Source organism: Pleurodeles waltl, unplaced genomic scaffold (assembly GCF_031143425.1).
Source record: "Pleurodeles waltl isolate 20211129_DDA unplaced genomic scaffold, aPleWal1.hap1.20221129 scaffold_39, whole genome shotgun sequence".
NCBI classification, from domain to species: Eukaryota; Metazoa; Chordata; class Amphibia; order Caudata; family Salamandridae; genus Pleurodeles; species Pleurodeles waltl.
Genome location: NW_027150097.1, coordinates 10,575,456 through 10,583,045, shown reverse-complemented (window position 1 = coordinate 10,583,045; position 7,590 = coordinate 10,575,456). Strand labels below are relative to the sequence as shown.

General features: G+C 47.0%; 3 non-coding genes across 3 annotated transcripts; 1 reads left to right on the top strand and 2 right to left on the bottom strand.

Annotated features, from left to right (window-relative positions):
- Nucleotides 1-4,669: 4,669 nt before the first annotated feature.
- On the bottom strand, nt 4,670-4,742 carry TRNAV-UAC (transfer RNA valine (anticodon UAC)). The gene has a single exon. It is a non-coding gene; the product is annotated as a tRNA-Val (tRNA).
- A 1,465-nt stretch (nt 4,743-6,207) lies between these two features.
- TRNAM-CAU (transfer RNA methionine (anticodon CAU)) lies at nt 6,208-6,280 on the top strand. Its single transcript has one exon. It is a non-coding gene; the product is annotated as a tRNA-Met (tRNA).
- A 707-nt stretch (nt 6,281-6,987) lies between these two features.
- TRNAK-UUU (transfer RNA lysine (anticodon UUU)) lies at nt 6,988-7,060 on the bottom strand. The gene has a single exon. It is a non-coding gene; the product is annotated as a tRNA-Lys (tRNA).
- Nucleotides 7,061-7,590: the final 530 nt, after the last annotated feature.

Genomic DNA, 7,590 nt, shown 5'->3' with positions numbered 1-7,590 from the left:
TAGGGTCACTTTACTCCTACTTTTCAGGGTCTTGGGTGGGGTATCTTGGACACCCTTAGTGTTTTCTTACACTCCCAGCGACCCTCTACACACTACACTAGGCCTGGGGTCCCTAAGTGGTTCGCATTCCACTTTCTTAGTATATGGTTTGTGTTGCCCCTATGCCTATTGCATCCTATTGTATTCTACAGTGTTTGCACTACTTTTCTGTTTACTTACCTGATTTTGGTTTATTTGTATATTTTGTGTATTTTACTTACCTCCTAAGGGAGTATATCCTCTGAGATATTTTTGGCACATTGTCACTAAAATAAAGTACCTTTATTTTTAGTTACTCTGAGTATTTTGTTTTTTATGATATAGTACCTATATGATATAAGTGGTATGGTAGGAGCTTTGCATGTCTCCTAATTCAGCCTAAGCTGCTCTGCTATAGCTACCTCTATCAGCCAAAGCTGCTAGAACTCTACTAATCTACTAATAAGGGATAACTGGACCTGGCACAAGGTGTAAGTACCATCAGGTACCCACTATAAGCCAGGCCAGCCTCCTACAATCACTACCCCAGGGGTGGTGTTCAGAGCTCCTCCAGAGGGTCCTTGGGTTTTGCCATCTTGGATTCCAAGTTGACAGCGAACTCTGGGAGCATCTGAGTGGCCAGTGCCGGCAGGTGATGTCAGAGCCCCCCCCCCCCTAATAGGTGCTTGCCTGATTACCTGACCAATTCCCCTTTCAGGGCTATTTAGCTGACCAATCCCCCTTTCAGGGCTATTTAGGGTCTCTCTCTTGGGTGGTTCTTCAGATTCAGATTAAAGAGTCCAGCAGGAATCCTCTGCATCCTCTACTTCACCTTCCCACTGAAGAAACTGCATCAGGACCCTCCAGGAACTCTACAAACTGCAACAAAGAAGCAAAGATGACTTCTGCAACATTTTATCTTCAGCTCCTGCCAGCAACTGTAACTGTTTCCCGGTCATGCACCCTCAGAGGACAGCCTGTCTTCAGCCTGCACCAGAAGAGCAAAGGAATCTCCCTTGGAGTGAAAAGGTGTCACTCCCCTGCTTCAGCAGGCACCTCTCTGCAACGATGACTGGCTGTGTGCATCCCCTCTCCTGATGAGTTGCGTGGATCCTGCATCACGGGTGGTGGACTAAAGTTGTCCCGACGGTCCTGATGTCCTACTGTCCAACTTTGGTGGAGTTAAGTGCTTGCCTCCCCATGCAAGACAGTACCCCTGTGCAGAGCGTGTTTTGCAGTTGCCAGGGCTTGTTGGCATCCTTCCATGACATTCTTCGTGCACAGTGCAGCTTCAGACCCCAGCACTGTATCCTGCAATGCAGAGCTTCCTGAGTGATTCACCATCGGCATGGGATCCTTTGTTGTCATGCTGCATGGGCCTCCTTTTGCACCAACCAGGAACCCACATCCGTCTTCTTGGGTGCACTACTGACTGTTGTTCTTCACCATGGTTCTTCTTTTGCACCTTCATCCGGGTTAGCAAGGGCTCCTGTTCTCCCTGGACTCTTCTGTGCTTCTTGGACCTGGCCCCTTCTTCCACAGGTTTTCAGGACCAGGAATCCATCATTGGTGCCTTGCAGTCTTTTCTGGTTCTTGCATAATCTTCTTTCTCGTGTTCTTGTGTGTCCTAGTAACGTTACTGTGATTTACTCCTGCTTTCCTGGGCACTGGGGTGGGATCTATTACTTACTTTTGGTGTTTTCTAATACACCCAACGCCCTTCTATACACTACACTTGACTAGGTGGGAAACTGACTTTCACATTCCACTTTCTTAGTATAAGGTTTGTGTTGCCCCAGTCCCATTTCTAACTATTGTGATTTTCACTAACTGCACTGTTTTCTAACTTTTGTTATGCACATTTCTGCATACTAGTGTATATAATTTGTGTATTACTTACCGCCTAAGAGAGTATAATCTCTATGGTATTTTTGGCATTTGTGTCACTAAAATACAGAACCTTTATTTTTGTAACACTGAGTATTTTCTTTCAGGTCTGTAAGCGCTGTGTGACTACAGTGGTATTGCATGAGCTTTGCATGTCTCCTAGATAATCCTTGGCTGCTCATCCACAGCTACCTCTAGAGAGCCTGGCTTCTAGACACTGACCAATTTCACTAATAAGGGATAACTGGACCTGGTATAAGGTGTAAGTACCTTAGGTACCCACTACAAACCAGGCCAGCCTCCTACAGGGAGTCACTAGGAGATCTCGGCGGCAGCATTGATTGGTGTTTGATATGCTTTTTGAGATGGAATAAAAACATTTAAACCAACTTAATGACAGTGAATTCTGTTAATTTTAGTCTGAGCTTCAGATGGACTACAGTACCGTATTTCAATTTTTTGTGACATTAAATTGATACTGGCGGGACCTAGGCTGTCGAACAACATTTTAAATCGAACAATTTGCAATTTCATCAATGTGCATACGTGGGGGTGGGGTCTGGGAGAGTGACTAGCCCATGACATATCTGTCTAGTACTCATTTGCCTTGATTGACACCTTCCGATTGTTTTAACTTTATAACAGAAAGCTTGTTGCCTCATGGGATAATTTATGGCAGTTTCTTGATCTTGTGGAGCCTAAAAGGTGGTCTTTTCTTATATTTATTAAATATATGGCCATAAGTGGTATGTTCAACTTGTGATGAAGTGTCACTTAAGGCACAGATATGTAAAATATTAGTGCACCAAAAACATGGAAATATCACTCATAGGAAAACTCAAATCTTGGCATCAATGTTTCTTGTGCTACGGCTATAAATTGAGGGCACGATCCGGAACAACGCGTCCGGAACCACGCCTGCATTGTTCAAGCAAGCAGAGCAACATTTGCCTGAACAACGCAGCCTTTTTCACTCCCTTAACCATGCATGAGCTGAACAACGCACATGCGTGGTTAAGGCAGAGAAAAAGGAAGATCCATCGGGAGAGGACACGGTCATGTAAGTGGGGCTGGGGCAGGATTGGGGATAGTTTTTAGGGGTGTGGGTGAAGGGGTTGGGGTGGTTAGGTTATTCTTTTTATTTTAAAGGGCGGGGTGGGAGGTTGGTACTATGGTTTTTAGGGCGGGGTGGGTGGTCAGTGTTATTTTGTTTTTAGGGGTGGGGTGGGGGGTTGGGGTAATTTTGTATTTAGGACGGGCGGGGAGGGTCGGGTTTTTAGAGGCGGGGTGGGGGTCAGATTATTTTTGTATTTGGGGTTTGGGGTCATTATGTTTTTAGGGCGGGTGGGTTTTTAGGGGTGGGGTAAATTTATATTTAGGGCGGGTGGGGGGTGAGTTTTTAGGGGCTGGGGGTTCGGGAAAAATTTTTATTCAGGGTGGGTGGGGGCGGGTTATTAGGGGTGGGGTGGGGAGATTGAGGTAATTTTGCATTTACAGCAGGGGAGGGTTTTTAGGGGTGGGGATCAAGGTAATTTTGTATTTAGGGCAGGTGGGGGTTGGGTTTTTAGGGGCGGGGTGGGGGGCTGGGGCAATTTTGTATTCAGGGCAGGCGTGGGGGTCAGGCTTTTAGGGGCGGTAGTGGGTGGTCGGTTTTAGGGCTCAGGCTGGGTGGGGGTTTTCGGGTAGTTTTTAAAGGTGGGGGATCGGGGTAATTTAGTTTTTAGGGGTTGGGTTGTTTTATATTTAGGGTGGGGTGGTTTCAGGGCTCAGGATGGGTGGGGAATCAGAGTAGTTTTTAAAGGTGGGGGGTCGGGGTACTTCTGTTTTTAGGGTGGGTGTGGCATGCGACAAGCACACATGCCGTTTTCCATACATGCCTTTACTAGGCATGCCTTTACAACGAAAAATCGTTATAAAGGGGTGCATGGTAAAGGCATGCGTGGAAACAACGCAGTAGTTGTTCCATCTGCGTTATTCAGGAATGCGTGGTTGCCGCATCCGTGGTTCCATCATACAACCATAAATTGATCATGCACACTTTCAGCTACAGCTGAAGAACCCTCTCTGTCAGGGAGCCCCCATCTTTGAGAGCCCCTCACATCATTCTATGTGTGCAATCTGGTTCCTTGGTCATGGACTTCCACAAGCTGAATCTATTGTGAGGTCGCAATCAGGGGAGCCCTGAAGTGCCAAGCTCAGCGGCCACTTTACCATAAATGTGAGAAAACAAAGGTCATTTCTGACCTTCAGATTGCGGCTGTTGCTTTCCTCAAAAAAAGAAAAACATCTCAAACATGTAAATCGGAGGTTGTGTCACGCATTTAACAAGCACTAGCAAAGCCAATACCACTGGCTGGAATTTGATTTCTAAAAAAAAAGTTTTAAAAGTCTGCTGTGGTTATGCACTCGATTATTTTTTGTATGCAACACATCTATAAGCGAAACAATTTATTGCGTGAATATATCGTGGACTTTGAGATGTAATTAAAGTGGGAGAAGTTCACAGAAGACCGAATGATACACCAAAAAGCCAATAGCTTGGAGTGAGATATAAATACAAGAACCCACTCTTGTTTATTTGAAAGAATTGTTAATAAAAGGTCCGTTTAGCAGGCCCGTACAGCCAGACCTAATATGTATATGTAAAAGAGATGGTAACAACAAGCACATTTTGCGCTGCGCTGTTAAACTGGACCTTAGGGGTGGTGGACGCGAGGGGGTGTTTTTTGAAGAAATGAGGTCTCATAACTTAAAAAGAAACTGCTGGTTTCACTGGGGATCGAACCCAAGACCTTCTGCGTGTAAAGCAGACGTGATAACCACTACACTATGAAACCACTTGAAAACATATATTGTGTCTAAGTTTATAGAGGTGCACAGCACATGTCCGTGTTTCACAGTCACAATAACTGAAGTGAAATAGGAGACACAAGAATTCAGCTATAGGGGACAGGATATAAACCTCACAATGCAGAGAAACAGAGACACTCACCGCCGACACCGGTAGCGGAGGGAGCGACCGACACCAAATAAACCTCACACTGGACGCGCACGGGCGCTTCGGGGCGCTCAAGCCTTGGAGCTCAACTGATAAATCTATACAAGAAGCAATGACTCGAGTCACCTCAAACTCACTCATAGAGTTGTTCCATCAGCACGTCTGGGATGGGCGGAGAACTCCTTCTGCGAGGACCCGAGGTGTCTTTATCAACTGATGGCTGGACAAACTGAGCCCCCTCTCACCTTCAGTCACACTCACTGCTCCCCCTACTGGTGGCAGAGAGCTCTGCCTTGTAGAGCTCACCCCTCTTGGGGTGTCACTCCCTCACCTCCCTCCACCCTCCTAGTGACAGAGTAAACTGCACTGCCTTGTAGAGCTCACTCCTCGTCGGGTGTCACTCACTCCTCTTCACCCTTCTACAGACAGAGTAAACTGCACTGCCTAGTGGAGCTCACTCCTCGTCGGGTGTCACTCAGTCCCTCCCTCCACCCTTCTACAAACAGAGTAAACTACTCTGCCTTGAAGATCTCCCTCATCGTGGGGGGTGACTCTCTCCCTCCTCGTGGGGGGTGACTCACTCCCTCATTCTAGACACAGAGTAAACTACTCTGCCTTGTAGATCTCACTCCCCTCCCCCTTTCTAGAGACAGAATAAACTGCACTGCGTTGACGAACTCACACCATGGGGAATGACTCACAGCTCCCTCTGCTGGTGGCAGAGACAACTGCAGCGCCTTGAAGATCTCATACCTCGGACAGTGACTCACTGCTCCCCCTGCTGTAAGCAGAGATAGCTGCAGCGCCTTGAAGATCTCACACCTCGGACAGTTACTCACTGCTCCTCTGCTGGTGGCAGAGACAGCTGCAGCGCCTTGAAGATCTCACACCTCGGACAGTGACTCACTGCTCCTCTGCTGGTGGCAGAGACAGCTGCAGCGCCTTGAAGATCTCACACCTCGGACAGTGACTCACAGCTCCCCCTGCCGGAGGCAGAAAGATCTCGCACCGCGTGGATAAGGTTTGCCGCTCTGCCTTTGTTGATCAGTGATTAGAGCACTCATTCCTTCCAACATGTATTTATTATTTATCAGTTTATGTGCGGAATATGTGTCAAACACTCAGCATGAACTGTCTGGGCTGAAAGTGCGGGCATCACATCTAATCCAAAGAGAAAACTTATCAAGGACAGAGCCCATTACTGGGCGCCTGGAGGCGGGTAGGGTCACTAATGAGAACTGATCTGTGCTCTGACACTCAGCGCCTCACACTCCAAGAGCGCAGGCGCGGGAGGCGCCATCGGAGCCTTCTTAGCGCAGTAGGCAGCGCGTCAGTCTCATAATCTGAAGGTCGTGAGTTCGAGCCTCACAGAGGGTACAGCTTTTATTTATTTCACTACTTCATTCATACATCTATTTTATTTCACCTACTCCACAATACAAACTGTACAATGCATTTATCCCAAAACATTACTTTCATCGCTATAACCGTGTACTCTTTATTTTGGCACTGTCTCAAATATATCTTGCAATTTTAGATATCCCAGCTTTTTTTCCTGAGTATAAACGGATAATGTACCTATAACTGTACATTATAATGACGTTGTATTCCGATCCAGGAAGCGTCGCATCTGGCTTCCATTAGAAGGACAAAGGACTCTGGGATAACTTGTCATGTTCTTACAAGTCTCTAAATCGGGGTGTTTTTCTTATGTAATATGTTCCCCCCCCCCCCGCCACAGACCTCTAAAGGACCCCCAGCTCAGCGGGGAGCACATCACCCGCTCCTGTGGTTTAGTTCACATCCTGGGGTCTATGGTTTCTTTTTATGGTTACACGGTCAGGGCTGCATAACCCTGGATGCAAGAAAACACGGACTGGATTCACTCCTCCGGACTGGCCTGGAGCTCAGTGAGATCAGTGCGTGCAGTCCCGCAGGCTGCTGCTCCCAGCCTTGTTCAAGGCGGCTACAGGATCGCAACATTATCCCTGGAAAGCGAAGTGGAACTGGAAATCAACATTTCAGTTTTTTAAAAGGTTAAAAAAACAGCTAAATGTAGAATCAGAATAATTTAAAAATGGAGCCGCCCGAACAGGGACTTGAACCCTGGACCCTCAGATTAAAAGTCTGATGCTCTACCGACTGAGCTATCCGGGCCTCTGAAAAGGGGATCTTGGAGCTTTTTATATGTACTGATGACGTGCAGCTCCAGTGTCTGTGTTCATTATTTCTCTATATTTCTAGTATTTTTCTTCTTCTTTAGTCCCTTTTCTGCTTTGATAACCAACAACACTGCGCCCCAACCACTTTGCAGATGTGACTCAAACACAACAGTCTGGGCTGCAATGGCCCCTACAGGGTGGAGGAAAGGACGCAGCCAGGCCAGGTTTACATCACACTCACGAGCAGCAGCCCAGTCACTAGGAGTACACACATGCATACGACCCGCCAGCAGAGACAGAGCGAGACACACACAAACATAACACACACACCCACTCCCAAAGCGGAAATGACAGACCCAGTCTTGATAAACTGCACAGACCTAGCAGGAAGGTCTGTGCAGTTTATCCTGCACTACCAACCGGCTGCCACCAGATGGCAGAAATTACATGGTCTGGGCATGAGGACAATCAAACAAGCATTTGCAATGCAATGAGTCTCACATTTGTTCGAGTTAAAGCTAATAG